Genomic DNA, 16,623 nt, shown 5'->3' with positions numbered 1-16,623 from the left:
GCCTACCATATAGGCATTAGTAATCAACGATAAGCATCACAGTCAATGGGGTGAAACAAGCATTAAAAATGATTTAATTTTCTTAACATCAGGGATTTCATTAGCAATGTAGCCAAAAGGAGAAAGAAGTTTATGGATTGCTTTCTATAAAAGAAAAAAAGTTAAAATTATGTTTAAAATATTTTTATTTTTGTTTTGCATCATATTTTCTATAAAAATTATTCATTTAATTTCTTTGGGAGACTTGGAGTCGAATCACTTTCCTGAATGACCATTAGAATCTCTGTGATTCAGAAAAGATACTAAATTTTAGATTCTCAACTTTATTTTGAATAAGTCAAATAATTCCATTCTCTTCTGACTTTACCTGAATTTTTAAGGTCAAGACATTCCTAAAGATAGTGACATTCTCAAGGACTCTTTTGTGCCCTTTTTCTCATTGTAGTACAGAGGAGAATCATCAAGAACAACACAGCTGATACTTTGAGGAGCATGGTATAAAATTGGCATTGCCTGCTAAGCCTGGAAAAGCCAACACTTGTTCAGTTACTAATCTTTTCAGGCAGAGTTTGGATTTGGCCCAGAACTACTACAGCTTACTTTAAAAGTATTATTTGCTTCCAAAATTCCTCATAAAATCTAGTGCATTCTGAAATACAAGCATATTACATTAGCTGATTTCCTTATTTGGGGCATAAAATATATGCCCCATTAAGTGTTTCATAACAGAGATTCTTTCTAACAGCACATATATTCCAGGGTAACCTATTTGCTACATTATATAATTGGTAACTCTAGCTTATAGGGTATTCATCTGTAAGAACACATTCTCTTAGTATCCTCACTATTGTTTGTCTGACTTCAAAGCTAATTGAAATCAGTCAGCTTATGTTTCTTAATATCTACATTTATAACCAACCATCTGGCCATTCACAAATGATGAAGACATTTATATAAAATCTGGTTAATGCATTAACCTTTAACATCTAGAGAATAAATCTTGCCTAGGACACACATAGTCTTGGTCTGCAATAGAGGGCAGTCATTTGGGTCCCCAAATTCATAACGATTTGATGTCATCCCTCCCAGGTGACTAACCATGTGATAGATGTTCAAAATGATCTCTGCCAGACTCATTCAGAACTGCAGTGACAGAGCAGAAGGTTTGTGTATAATTATCAGGGCTAGAATATTTAAAGTAGATTGCATATGGGTAAAGGACACGTGACTGTTTTTATAGTAACCTAATGTAATTATTTTCTAATTATGAAAGTAATAAATGTTAAATGAAATATGCTCATAGTAAATTTTGAATATATACCTTTTCATTTAACATTTTATTTATTAGTCTTTCAGTCTTTTGTAGTAAAAGAGAGTAATTGATCTCAAACATATCAATATTAAATTAAGGCAAAACAGAAAAAGAAAGATTAGAGGGGAAGTGAATAAAGCCCCAAAGATCTGTTAGATGGTATTTAATAATTGACTTCTCATCAGAAACCATTGAGGACAGAAGAGAGTATAATATTTTTTAAGTGCTGAAAGAAAATAAACTTGGAATTCTATACCCACGAAAAATATTGTTTAAGAATGAAGGCTATACTTACTGTGGTAATTATTTTGCAATATATACAAATATCAAATCATTACATTGTGCATCTAAGGCTACTATAATGTTATGTCAATTATACTTCAATTAAAAGAATGAAGGCCAAGTACATATTTAGATAAAAGAAAGCAAAGACAATTTGCTACTTAGGGACTTGCACTACAAGAAATGCTAAAGGAAGTTCTTCAGGTTGAAGATAAGTAATTCTAGAGGGAAACTTGAATATTCAGTAAGAAATAAAGAACATCAGACATTTTAAATATATGGGCAAACATAAAAGATTTCTTTTTCTTGCCTTTTTCCTCTTCTTTATAGACTATATAACCATCGAAAACTAAAATTACAACATCGTCTTATGGGGCTCATGATGTGTATTTGGGGACGTATAGACCTATATGATTGCAAACACTTTCTGTTTTATGTGAAATAGTCCATTATTAACTTTAAGTGAACTGTGAAAACTTAAGGATATATATTGTAATCCCTAGGGACAATTATTATAAAAATAACGAAAAATATAATAGCTAAAAATCCAACAGGAAAATTAAACTGGAATTCAACAGGAACACATAACAAACATAAATATGTATATATGCAATAATAGTACTTTAAATTACATGAAGCAAAAATTGACAGAATATAGGCCAGACTAGATAATTTCACAGTCATAGTTGATTTTAATATCATCCTTTCTTCAACTGATGGAACTAGACAACATGAAAAATTCTGCAAACACATTGAATATCTACTGCCTAACTTTAATTGTTATTCTTAGGACATTATACCAAACGGTGGCAGAATGGACATTTTTTTTCAAGTGCACGTGGTATGTTTACAAAATAAACTATAATCTGTGCCAAAAAACAAGTCTTATATTTAGAAAAATTGAAACCATACTGTGTTATCTAACGACAACGAAATTGAAATCAGTAACAATAAGATTATCAGAAAAACACTTCTAAATGAGCATTGGGTCAAAGAAGAAATCACAGGAGAAATTTGAAAATATTTTAAATTGATAATGAAGATATCACATACTGAAATTTGTGGTACCTAGAGGGAAATGTAGTACCTAGAAGGAAATGCCTATATTACACAAGAAGAAATGTTTTAAGTAGATGATCTAATCGACAAGGTGATGCTAAAATTTTATAAATTTATAAAATTCATACTGAAACACAATGGGACATGAGCCAAAATGATGTTGCAAAATAAGAATGAAGTTGGAAGACTTACTCTATTTGATTTCAACACTTATAGCCCACAGTAATCAAGACAGTGTGGTACAATGTAAAGAGAAACAAATAGATCAATGGAAAAGGCAGTCTGATACAAACAAAGGAATAGATCAGTGGAAGAGAATAGAGAGTGCAGAAATAACTCCACACATATATGATAAATTGACTTTTTAAAAGTGCCAATGTAATTCAATGGAAAAGAGACAGTCTTTTCAACAAATAGTGTCTAAACAAGTGGACATCTATATGGGCTAAAATGAACCTTAACCTTTACCTCAAATTACACATGAAGTTTTATTTTAAAAAATCCACCTAAATTTAAAAGTTAAAGCTATTAAACTTCTAGAAGAAACCATAGGAGAAAATCTTTGTAACTTTAATTTATCCTGTTCTCTGGATTCCACATATAAGTGAAATTATATGGCATTTGTCTTTGTCTATCTGACTTACTCTACTCAGCACAATACCCTTTAGGTCTATCCATGTTGTTGCAGATGGCAAGATTTCATTCTTTTCTATGGCTTGAGTAATATTCCATTGTATATATGTATCACCTCTTCTTTATTCATCCATTGATGGACACCCAGGTTACTTCCATATCTGGGCTATTGTAAATAATGTTGCAGTGAACATATGGATTCATGTGTCCTTCCAAAGTAGTGTTTTAGGTTCCTTTGGGCAAATACCTAGAAGTGGGACTTCTGTGTCCTTCTTTGTCTTTTGTATAGCTTTTGTTTTAAAGTCCAATATGTCTGGTATAAATATTACTACCCTAGCTTTTTTGTTTGTTTCATTAAATATTCATGTTATTTCATAAAATATTTTTTTCTCATCCCTTTACTTTCAGTCTGTGTGTGTCTTTCAGTCTAAAGTGAGTCTCTTGTAAGGCAGCAGGTCTTGTTTTCCTATTCATTCAGTCACCTTATCTTTTGATTGGAACATTTAATCCATTTACATTTAAAGTAATTGTTGATAGATATGTAGTTACTGCCATTTTATTATTCATGTTTTTTTCTTTTTTCTTTTTCTGATAGAAGTCCCTCCAACATTTCCTGTATACTGGCTTGGTGATGATAAACTCTTTTAGCTAATTTTCTTGTTTGGGAAGCTCTTTATCTGTCCTTCAATTCTAAATGATAGCTTTGCTGGGTAGAGTAATTTTGGTTGTAGGTATTTGCTTTTCATCACTTTGAATACTTCATGCCAGTGCCTCCTGGTCTGAAACGTTTCTGTCGAGAAACCAACTGAAAGTCTTATGGGAGCTCCCTTGTAGGTAGCTAACTGTTTTTCTCTTGCTACTTTTCAGATTTTCTCTTTGTCTTTAACCTTGGCATTTTAATTATGATGTGTCTTGGTGTGGGCCTCTTTGGATTCAACTTGTTTGGGACTCTATGTGCTTCTTGGGCTTGTACGTCTGTTTCCCACCAGGTTAGGGAAATTTTCTGTCATTATTTCTTCAACTAGGTTTTCAATTCCTTGCTCTCTCTTCTCCTTCTGGTACCCCTGTGATGTGAATGTCAATATGCTTGATGTTGTCCCAGAGGCCCCTTAAACCATCTTTATTTGGATTCTTTTTTCTTTTTGCTGTTTTTATTGGGTGTTTTCTGCTACCTTATTTTCTAAGTCGCTGATTTGCTCTTCTGCTTCATCTAATCTGTTATTGATTCCCTCTAATATTGTCTTCATTTTAGTTATTGCATTCTTCATCTGACTGGTTCTCTTTTATGTTTCCTATTTACATTTTTATGTTCTCTATCTCTTTGTTAAAGTTGTCACTGAGTTCATCTACTCTTCCTCTAGGTTCATTGAGCATCTTTATAACCAATGTTTTGAACTCTGCATCTGATAGGTTGCTTGTCTCCATTTTGTTTAGTTGCTTTTCTGGAACCTTGTTCTGTTCTTTATTTGGAACATGTTTCTTTGTCTCTTCATTTTGGCTACCTTCCTGTGTTTGTTTCTATATATTAGATAGGGCTCCTATATCTCCCTGTCTTGGTAGAGTAGCCTTATGTAGTAGGTATCCTACAGGGCTCAGTGGCACAGTCTTCCCTGGTCACCAGAGCTGGGAGCTCCAGATTTGTCCCTTGTATGGGTTGTGTGTTCCCTTCTCTTTTAGTTGAGCCTTGGTTGCTGTTTGCATGTCAATGGGAAGGGTTGACCCTCAGGCTGATTGGTTGTGAGGACTGGCTGTTGAGGGGCTGAATCAATGGGGCAAGAGTCACTTTAGCAGAGCTTTGGTGCCTGCCCAGTCCATTTTTTGGGTGTATCATCCTCTGATGAGGCGCCAGGTGATGGCTCTAGTTATGTAAGAAGCTGGCTGCTGGGTGTGCCGGCTCCAGGGCCTCCTAGGAGGGGCCATGCCTTAGGCTAAGTTTATCTGAGCCTATGCCCTGCCTGGGGCCACCTTGCAAGAGTCACCAAGCACTTTGCATGGCCACCAACTGTACTGGGATTTGAGGTACCTCAAGAGGTCAAGCCACAAACTGAGCCAAGCAGCCCTTTGTGCTAGGCTTGGGGCTGCTCAGCAAGACGTACGGAGCACACTGAAGCCAGATGCTGCTTATTTGGGTTTTTCAGACCTTTGAGAGAGGTTACAAAAGTTTGCAGCATGAGCCACGACAGGCCATTTGTATGGAAAAGTCACTGGAAGTGACTTTGTTGGTCCTGTAAGTTGGGTCAGATTTGGTCTCAGGGAATCTCCAGGGCTGGATGACCAGTATTAGCCAGGTTGATGGAGACTCAGACATGTCAGCTGCCTTAGTATTCATGCCAGTCGGCAGTGGAGGGGTGGTGCTCAGTGAAGAGAAAATGGATTCCACCAGCACTTCCATGTGGGAGAAAGCTGCCCTTCCAGCCATGGCCCTGCGTCAGATAACTCAGTTCCTCCCAGTATGTCCTCATTGCCTTTTGAACTGCTGCCCCACTGCTAGAGCTCAGAGTGAGTGAATCTGTTAGTGAATAAGTTCACCCAGGGCCCCTTATGAGGAATTCCTGTTACTCCAGCATTCCTCTGTCTCACTCAGCCACAATCTCCATTGGTTTTCACAGCCAGAAATTGTGAGAACTTCTCTTCCTGGCACTGGAACCCTGGGCTGGGGACGCTGGTGTGCAGCCGGGACCCCTCGCTCCTTCAGAACTGAGATACCCCTCCCAATTTTCAATCACCATACACCGGTGTGGGACCAGCTTGTTCCATGTCTCCACCCTTCCTATCAGTCTCAAAATAGCTCTTTCTTTTTATCCCCATTTGTAGGACTTGTGGTGTTCAGCTAGATTTCAAGTGACTATCAATAATGGCTATTCTGTTGTTTAGTTGTAATTTCTATGTGATTGTGACATAAGACAAGCACAGGATTTACTTAACTCTGCTATCATGACTGGAAGTCCTGTTTCTGCTTTGTTCATTTATTTTGTTCTTTAGATTCCAAATATAAGTAAGATTATATGGTATTTGTCTTTCCCTGATAAGCAATTCGATTTTAAATGGACAAATAATTTAAACAGGAACTTCACAGTAGATATATGAATGGTCAATAAGCCCAGGAAGAGATGCTCAGCATCACCTGTTATCTGACAAATGCAAGTTAAAAAATAAGAGACAAATAATGCCAAGTGTTGATGAGCTTGTAGAACAACTAGAATTCTTGGACACTGACAGCGAACATGCAAATTTGTATATTGACTTCAAAAAACAATATGGCGGTACCATATAAAGTTAAATATACATTCACCATTCGACCTAGCAATTCCACTTAAAGATATTAACCCAAGCAAAATGAAAACACATGCCCACCCAGAAATGTGTCCAGATGTTCATAACAGCATTATTCCTAATAACTAAAGACTGGTGCTTGACAAATTATAGTATATCTAGTCCATGGAATCCTACCAACAGTATAAAGGAACAAAATAGTATTGCACAGAACAACATGGGTGAATCTCAAAAACATGCTAAGTGTGAGAAGTCAAACATAAACACTATATACTGTATGATTCTATTTATATGATATTTGAGTAAGAGAATATTCTGTATCTTCATTGTTGTAGTGGGTACCCAATTATATACAGTTAACAAATATTATCCCACTGTATACGAAATCGGTGGATTTTCTTATTGTAAACAGTAAAAAAAGGAAAAATAAATAAATCCTATACATCTTTTTTGCCTACCTTTATGCCACCTATTTATCAAACCTTTCTTTATTCTTTCTGTTGGAAACAATGTTTCATTTCTCTGAACTCCCAGAACTCTTTATCTGGAAATCTTGGTGTGCTCCTTAATCATTTTCTATGTTTTGTCATTTTATTTGTATATTTCAACTCCCGTACTAGATTAATTTCTTTGGAGGCAGAGACCATTTCTAATTTTATCTTGGATCCCCAAAGTTGATTTTGTGTATCTTGTTATTTATTTCCTTTTCTCAAAACAGTGAATATGACATCATTCCATTTAATGCAGAGTTCCAGTTAACTGGATTTCAGTCTTTTCTGACTGCAAATGTACTGCTTTGAAAATACATTCAGCATAAGCAATTGTGATCTCTTACGATTTCCTTTATCTAACAAAAGAATTACCTCCCCTACCCCAGATTCCAAGCTTATTTGTTCCTTTGAAAAGTTTTCTCAATCCTGATAAGTGGAAAAAAAAGATTTTTGTTAATGCTAAACTCTAGGAGATATTACATGGATTCTTATGTAAATGACGTTGAGTATAATAAACAACTCAGATAACTCAGTCTGGGATTTTGCAAAAGAGCTAGAAACGTTCTCTGATTAGATGTTTTTCATATCACTTTTATAAAAAGCCAGGTGCATAACATTTAAATCTGAATTCATTGATGACCTTTTCACAGGACTTTTGCGATAACGTTGTCCTGGTTTGTTTCTTGTAGATGATGTACATACAAGTATAGAGTTTAGTGAAGGAAACATATAACTAAAATATCCTTTATTTGGCCTCTGTCAAATAGTAGCAAGCAGATTTTTAGACTAAACTAAATTTAATCAATTTTTATCATATCATTTTATGATATGACTGCATTCCGTATTATTGAGTCCAGGGGAGATCCATGTACTTTAGGTGACAGAATTGTATAAGTGATAAAAAATTGACATTTATTTTTAAAAATTGAAGAGACTGATTTATCTTTTTGCCCAAATTTAGGGATATTCCACTTCCCCGTGAAAAGTGCTAAAGGTAAGGCTGAGTTTTAAATTTCTTAAAACGATCTTTGAATCCAAAGTATTTGAACGCATAGTCAGCTTAGACTCACAGTTCTGTACCAAAGATACAAAAGATTATTGATCTGAAGATGTTATAAAAGGCAGGAGAAGTAATAAGAAAAGAATCTTATAGACTTAAAAGCCTCATGGCTCTAATGGTATAACCTTGGAGGGATGCCCACTTTTCTTGAGTCTATTTCTTAAGCTATGAAAATGGAAATGAGAATTCTTTCTTCATAAGTTTATTTTGAAAATTTAGTGGTTACATAGTTTAGTTCCTTTCCCCATACTAGATCATAAGAAAATATGGATGTAAGTTTTATAAAAGCTATATAATCCCACTGGATTAGGAACTCAATAAATATTAATGAATAAATGCTTTATGAAGCATATATACAGTGTTTCATATTACTTTTAATAATCAGTTTTTAATAAAAGTTATCAAATATGTTTACAGCAGTCTGTATTGAATAATGATTACAGCAATAGTAAGTCATTATTTTGCTTGGCATGTGTATGCTGAGATGAGTAATTTTGCTATTATTAAATCAACAGCATTTAGTCAAAAGTGAACTTACCCCCCTGGTGTCTCTTAGTGGATCCTCAAAACCTGGACTGCACAGAATTTCATCCATATTTAATGGTAAAAGCCATAGTATTTCTTTATTTGTATAACCTTCTTAAGATTTTGCTGAAAGGTCATATTTAAAAGGTATTATTTTTAAACATTTTATAAGATAAATTAAGTTTCTGTGCCTTGGGAAGCAGTATACTATAGCACAAGAGCAAGCAAGCTTTCTGTATAAGTGCCAGATCACAAACATGTTAGGCTTTGCAGGCCAGATAGCACAAAAGCAGCTGTAACAATATGTAATTGATGGGTATGCCTGTGTTCCACTAAAACTTTATTAAAACAGATGGCAGACCAGATTTGACCCACAGGCCATAGTTTGCTAATCCCTATTGTAACAAAATAGCATAGATTGAAGGTAGAAAACCCAGAGGTAATCCATCTCTGACGTGAACTGGCTGAATATTGGTAACAAACCAAATTAGGTAACTTTACTGTAATTATTTTTCTTTATTAGTAAAATAAAGAGGTGGGATATAGTGATCTGTCTTCTTATCTTAAATTTTATCATCTTTGGTCATCAAAATTTTCTAGTATAAAAAGCACCTTTTCCTAAAGGATAAAGACATAACCTAAGGATAAACAATGCAGAGTCTTGATTTTATACTGTTTATATAAACTGGGTTTAAAACAAATTACATACATATCGCTTCTTCCTTTTTGGAATTTTGATCTTATAGTCTTATGACCCATTTCCGTCTTCAAAACCAACAGTGGCTGCTCAAGCCTTTCTCATATCACATCACTCAGATTCTGACCCTCTTACTTTATTCTTTTACTTTTAAGGACCCTTGTTATTACATTGGAATCACTCAGATAATCTTGGATAATCTCCTATTCTCAAAATCTTTTGCGGGGGACATATTATGCTCAGAAACTAAGTTTGTCTTCTCCAGCAATTTATTTGATACAGGTTCACTGGGAATTTCATAGTATAGAGGTTAGTGTTTCTTAATAAGCTAATAAAGAAATAGCATACTTTAAAGCAACCATAGATTAATTACATGATTGTTCCAGACAAGGTGAGATGAAAAGAATAAAGTTCAAATTAAGCTCAAGGTGAACTTTTTAGGAGTTGGTACTTGGGAGAGATGGCTTAACCAACCTCGAGCCGACTTCCAGCTGTCAGGGCTGAAACCAAAGTCCCTTGTGGCTAGGGAATGATGGCTCCAGGTGTTGGGCAAGATGTTCTCCTTCTGGGGGCCCCTGTACAGCTTTCACCACAACTCGTAAAAAAGCTGCCTTTACCACAGAGAGCTAATGCATCAAAGGTCTTCGGAGAGCTATTTTAGGTCAGCAAAGAGTTGCACTGCCCAGACTGAAACTCTCAAATAGGTCCTCACAAGCTCTCGGTATTTACAGTCTAAATGTCACCTTGGCATAGTTGCTTCTCTATGTGTTCTTATGGATAAGTCCCCAGTGGGGCCTCTCAGCAGCTGAGCTACTGCGTGCTTGTCAATGACGACAGATGACATGATGACATCCTGACACAACTTACTTCATTCTTACATCAAAACAACTTCGAAAAACAGAGTTTCGTTTGTCTTTGCCATAGGCAAGTGGATTAAGGTAACTTAAATCACAAACATTCAAGTCATGTCAAATTAGTATATAAGATCCTAATTTAATCAAATCTGTAAAGCCCCTTTTGCTATATAAGGTAACATTTTCACAGGTTCTAGGGATTAGGATATGGACATCTTTGTGGGGCCATTATTTTATCCTATCTCATAGGAAGGAGGACTAATTACTGTCACCCCATTGGACAGATAATGGATCCTGAAGCAGAAAGAGTCTGTGACTTTGCCAGAATTTTATAACTAATTAGCCTGGGGATGGGGTGGGAGGGATCTTTTAAGTCCCAATACAGAAAACTTTCTACTGGATCATACTTTCATAACATTTTTATTAGTATTAGGCATTTGATGCTAATATAGGTAAATTGCTTTTATGTCTCCAGATAATCAAACTTGAATTCAGCCCAAATTAGACTTGATTCAATGCCCTTGCCATCTGTCAGCTTGTTTGATAGTTTCTAGCAAAAAAAAAAAAAGCATCTTTTCCTGAAGGATAGAGAAATAAGCTAAGGATAAAATGGATGCAGAGTTTTGACTTTAATCAGATACTTTGAGAATCTCTTTTGCTAGTGTTTAGACTCAAAGTCTGAGGGTCTATGGCAATCTTGAACTTTCTATATCATCTCTTATATGTCATGATTTTTAAATTTTACATTAAAAAGAGATAAAAGGTTATCTTAGATTTTTTTTTAGATCTGGTTTCAATTTGTTTTCTTTATAGAACTTTTTTCAACATTTATATCCTGTCTTTATGTCAGTGAATAAATAGTTGAATCTGTACTGTAAGTTCAGTTGCAGTCTAGATACTTAGCTCTTTCTTTATTTCAAAAATAGCAATAGAAAGAAGATAGTCCTTCAAAAATGAATTTTAACAAAAAGAACTCTAGAACATATGTTTTTTATGAGTTCATGATCTTTATTTTTAAAAAATTTTAAAGCATTTTATTTTATTATTAGTTTCAAGTATACAATACATTATTTAGACATTTATGTAGTTTATGAAACAATAGCCATTACATTACTGCTGACTGTATTCCCTATGCCATACTCCCATCCCCGTGACCATCTCTTAACTACTGATTTGTACTTCTTAAGCCCTTCAACCCTTTTCCCAGCCCCGCAACCTCCCTCCCCTCTAGCAGTCACCAGATTGTCCTCTCTGTATTTGTGAGTCTGTTTTTGATTAGTTTGTAGAACCTTTGTTTTATAGCTGCTATACAAAGTGGTAATGGAGATGGTAAAGGACATGTATTATTTAATAATTGCTCATGACTTTTTTTTTTTTGGCCATTCAGTTTTTCATTAATAGTTTCTCACAGTTACGTTTCTGTCTTACTAAAATCATTAGATTATTTTTATACATTTAATACATTAGACTTTAACTGTTTCATAATTCATCATTTGGGTTTGTTTTATTTGGTTTCTATTATTCTAAACAGCAGTTTGATTTTTGAGTCATTTTCCTAGCTTTTTTCCTCAGGTAGGAAGGACAGTGTTTTTCCTCTAAACTACATTGCCTAGAATTCATAGATCTTCCAGTTCATATAAGCAATTAAATGAAGAAAAATGGAAGGAAGGATGAATGCTGTAGTTAACAATGATTAATAATGTTCACCCTGAGAAGAAGCTACTGGCCTGGCCAATGTAAGTCCCATGGAAAAAATACTGAAAATGGGATTATTATTTTCCTAAGAGCATCTGGTGGCACTAGCCAAGGGAATGACCAAGTACAGAATGGAATGGGATGTGCTAAGATCAGAAACTTAGAGAAGTGTTTCAACCCAGCAAAGAGGGCATGTGGTGATTATCAAGAAATATAGAAACTGCATGATTTAATAGAATTGAGTGAGACTTTGAAGTGAGTTCAGACTGAGTTCATATCTTAGCTTACTACTTAAAAGCTATATGGTGTTGGACAAGTAACTTAATCTCTTTAGTCCTCACTTCCTCTTTTATTAAAATGATAATTGCTGCCCCTCAAGGTTATCATATGAATTAAAGATAAGACATATGTCCTAGTGGTAATAATAGTAGTAGTCATCCTAGTAGTCATCGTAGTCCAGTAAATAGGAGCCAGAAAGATAGCAGATGCATAGCAGAGTTTGCTTAACATTAGATTTTTCTCACCAACTCTGTAGAAAATCTTAGGGGGAAGAACTTTACTCAGAGCCATATCCCTTATTTCAGAATAGCACAGATCCGTTTTCAGCCCAACTTGGTCCCAGGCCTGAACTGAGCCTGGAGCTGAGGAGGAACACTGTGAGAGTCCTGGAAGGAAAACTGAAAACATAACTGGAAAATGAAAACATAGTACTCTTTGTTAGAAATCCTCCATCATCCCTGCACATTCTCTTCTAGCACCCATGGCACTGCCTTGGTACTCCCTGATATGGATCCCTGTTAAAAGAAAGACTCCCTTCTGCCTGGTCAATCAGTCAAGCAATACTCTTTTGGAAAACAAAATTTTGTTTAAAATTTTTAAATCCAAAAACAAAAAATACATATGCCTTCTTGTATAAACTCAAATTATTTTACTGTTACACTAATTTAGCTGTGGAAGTTTTCAGTGCTTATAGCTAACCATTAATTAAATCTTTTTAAGCATTAGAGAGATGTGTACTCTTGATTTTCTTTTAATTTATAGGCTTTATTTTATAGGGCAGTTTTAGGTTCATAGCAAAATTGAGTGGAAAGTGTGGAGAGTTCCCATATACCTGTTCTTCACACACATATACACAGCCTCCCCTACCATCAAAATCCCACACGAATGTGGTAGTACATTTGTTAACAATCAGTGAACCAATATTTTCACATCATTATCAAACAAAGTCCAATGTTTACGTTAGGATTTATTCTTGGTGGTGTACATTCTATGAGTTTTGACATATGCATAATGTCATGTCTCCACCATTATACCATTATACAGAATAATTTCATTGCCCTACAATTCTCTGTGCTCCACTTATTCATTATCTCCCTTCTACCAAGCCCCTGGCAACCACTAATATTTTTACTACAATTGGAATCACATAGTATGTAGCATTTTCAGATTGGCTTCTTTCATTTAGTAATGTGCATTTAAGGTTCTTCTATATCTTCCTGGCTTGATAGCTCATATTTTTTTGTTACTGACTAATACTCCATTTTATGGTTGTACCATTTTATACATGTATACTATATAAATATATATATATATATATGTGTGTGTGTATATATATATATATATATATATATATATATATATATATATAAATATATATATATATATTTCTAGTTGTTCCAGTGTTAGTTGTGGAAAAGACTATCTTTTCTTCATTGAATTACCTTTGCTCCTTTGTCAAAGATCAGTTGACTGTATTTGTAAAGATCTGTTTCTGAGCTCTCTTCCACGGATCTATTTATTCTTTCTCCAATACCACACTCTTGATTATTATAGCTTTGTAGTTAGTCTTATAAATGAGTTGTGTCAGTTCTTTGACTTTCTTCTTCAAAATTGTGTTGGCTCTTCTGGGTGGGGCTATTGATTTTAATTTGATAGACTATGAAGTTACAAGAGTAACTTCATCATGGTGCTCTACTTTAGCTACCTGTCTGAGGAACAGTATAAATTATTTCTTCATATACTATTTCCCAGACTTTTATCACACCTATATTTTGTATGTATTCTAAAACCCACTACTCAAATAATGGTCTGTGGCCCCAGACCTACTGAATCAAAATTTGTGTTTTTACAGATACACAGGTACTTTGTAAGCACATTAAAGTTTAAGAAGCCCTACTCTAAAATCAAGTTTTATCTAAATGAATATAGCGTAGTAGCTTCACTTTTTACAATTTGAAAGTCCCTCACAATTTAAAAACTGTGTTCAGGATCCTGGAAGGTTTTTGCTTCATTTATTTTGAGAGTTTGCTCGTTTTGGACCTGCCAGTCACTTAGAAGACAAGAGATAAATGGCAGGGGGCACGGGGAGGGGACGACCAGCATACTCAATATAAACTTTAATGTTAGCAAGTAATTCTTGATGCTTGAAAGATCTTCCAATAGGATCAAATGAGTTTCAAATCATTCTGCTTGTCATTGAAATGGTGAATTTCTTGTTTCTTTTTGTACTTTTCCTGCTAACCAACTTTAGAGAGTTATAACATGTAGAATCATACTTTGCAGTAACTCCCCTCTGGGGTAAAATATATTATCTTTGCCATAACAAATGTTATTAATTTTAAGAAGCACAGGATTTGGAGTCAGATGGGCTTGGTTCTAATATTTATTAACTGCACTGTTATCTAATTTTGTAACCTTGAACCTTAATTTCCTCATCTGTAAATTGGAGATGATACATACCTTATAAGGTTATGAGAATTAGATGAGGTGTTATTATATAAAGTTTCTAGCATATTGACTATAATACCTCAACAAATGTGAATTTCTTTTTTCCCCAACCCTAAAATTAGAGTTAAATTTTTTCACGTACTCACTGTGATGTGATTTCTTTTTAACAATCAACTGTATAGATGTTAACAGATGTTTAGCATTTCTTCTCAGATTTATATGGCCTAAGCTAAATGTGTCAAGTTTAGTTTAAGCAGTTCAAGATTACTGTTAATGATTTCAGGGATTAGATTCTTAAAAAGAGGTTTCACTACTGTCTTTTCAACATTAAGACCTATTTTTTAATCTCAGATTTTATTGTATAAATTGATAACCTTTTATGTGTTAATACTGTTTCCCCATTTTCTGATACCGTCTTTTGTTCATGAAGAAGTAATCAATTCTGCCTCCCTTTCATCAGTCAAGGGTCTTTCTAGTGTTGAAAATACTACATAGAGTCTAGCATATTCTAAATACTGTCTTTTCATCATTTTTGGTATATCATCTAGAAAAAACTACTCCAGAGTCTGTTTTTATATTAATATATTCATGACTCCTTTCCAAGGAATTCCAGGCACCTTAGATGTAGCTTGCTGTGCAGTCAGAGGCAGAAATGACTAATTCAGAGTTGTATCTTAGAGAGAGAAACAGAAGTAGAATCCCCACCCACTGTGTTCGATATCATACTTAGACCACACTGGCTCCCTTTGTGCATCTTACTTACCTGCTTTCTGTCAAACTTGATATTTATTTTAGACTCTAATATTGTTCCAAATCAAGCTAAGGTTTAATATTAATGCAATCTCCTAGAGCTACCTGTAAAGTAAAAACAGATGCTATGACCTTTTTCATGTAGTTTCACATTAAGCTATTCACATCCTCTATGTTAAAGAAGCATCGTGTTTTCTTTTTGTCTAGATTTGTGGGGTAGTAGCAAACTGTGTTCTTAATAATTTAACAATAAATTGTTTTTCAGAATTGTGCAAAAATTTTCTTAGTGTGCTTATGTTAGTATAAATCATTGCTTTCTCTCCAGTTAGGGTTCCAGTTTTTCTAATATGGTTTCTTTTAAGTGTTTAGGCTAGGAATTGTGGTTGGTTTTGATATCTTCTCTTCCTGAATTTTGCCTTATCTCAGAACATGGACTGTTAGAAGAACTTGTCTGTGTGCTGAACACTCTACCAAAATATTCTCTTAAGAGGGGAAGAAAGGTAGAACCAAAATTTGAAAGTTAATAGTAATCTCCCTAAAATTATTAAACCAAAATAATAGACATTTTCAAAAAATTTTTGAATCATTGCACAGAAACTCTGATGAAAACGTTATTATTTTTGACTTTTAATTTTGTCCAAATTAATTAAATTCTCCTTGAATAATTAATTCTCTCTCTCTTTTATTTTTAGGCAGGAGCCTAGGGAAGGTAATCAAATTTAAATGACCTTTGCCATTAGGGGAGGCTGTAACTACAGGTTTTGTTGTTTCTACTATTGATTTGCCCTCCCCTAAGAATTCTTTTGGGTAATATTATGATTTTAAGCAATAACCATCACCATACATCATAAACATATTTCTTGAAATTCTGTCTTCTAGGCTTATTTTGGAAGGGAAGTATATTGTCTTTAATTTTAAAGGTATACTCAAAAATCACATTTTCTACATAATCTCTATATTCTCCAAAAATAATTATATATAATTATATATATAACAGAATATAATTATATTCTGTTAGTTTTCCCTCAAGTTGATTTTTTAATGAGCAAACAAAAATTTTCCCTACCATTTTTTAGTTATCTCTGGGAGGGAACTAACATTTGTCAGTGTCTACTGTGTACCAGATAATGTTTATGTCTCACAACACCTCTTTCTTCTCCAAAGTCCAGGTTTTGTCTTATGCATTGTTGCTTCCTTACCTGATCAGCCACTCAGTTTTCAGTTCCATCAACAAATCAGAAACCTGTTTTTCTCAGTAAATCTAG

General features: G+C 34.4%; 1 protein-coding gene across 18 annotated transcripts in view; it reads left to right on the top strand.

The window, feature by feature from the left end:
- The window catches only part of PEAK1 (pseudopodium enriched atypical kinase 1), a 256,260-nt gene that overhangs the window by 159,956 nt on the left and 79,681 nt on the right, over positions 1–16,623 (top strand). The window contains exon 5 of one of the 18 annotated variants that reach the window (XM_039856425.1): positions 8,012–8,044. The exons of 16 other annotated variants lie outside the window; for them this stretch is intronic. The gene's annotated coding sequence lies outside the window, so the exon portion shown is untranslated. Of the gene's footprint in view, positions 1–8,011; positions 8,045–8,633; positions 8,714–16,623 lie in introns of those variants that run through there. One more of the 18 variants, XM_039856424.1, reaches the window with a different exon arrangement.

Source organism: Pteropus medius, unplaced genomic scaffold (assembly GCF_902729225.1).
Source record: "Pteropus medius unplaced genomic scaffold, Ma_sr-lr_union100, whole genome shotgun sequence".
NCBI lineage: Eukaryota > Metazoa > Chordata > Mammalia > Chiroptera > Pteropodidae > Pteropus > Pteropus medius.
Note: the sequence above shows the minus strand (reverse complement) of the source record. Positions and strands in the feature narration are given on the sequence as shown.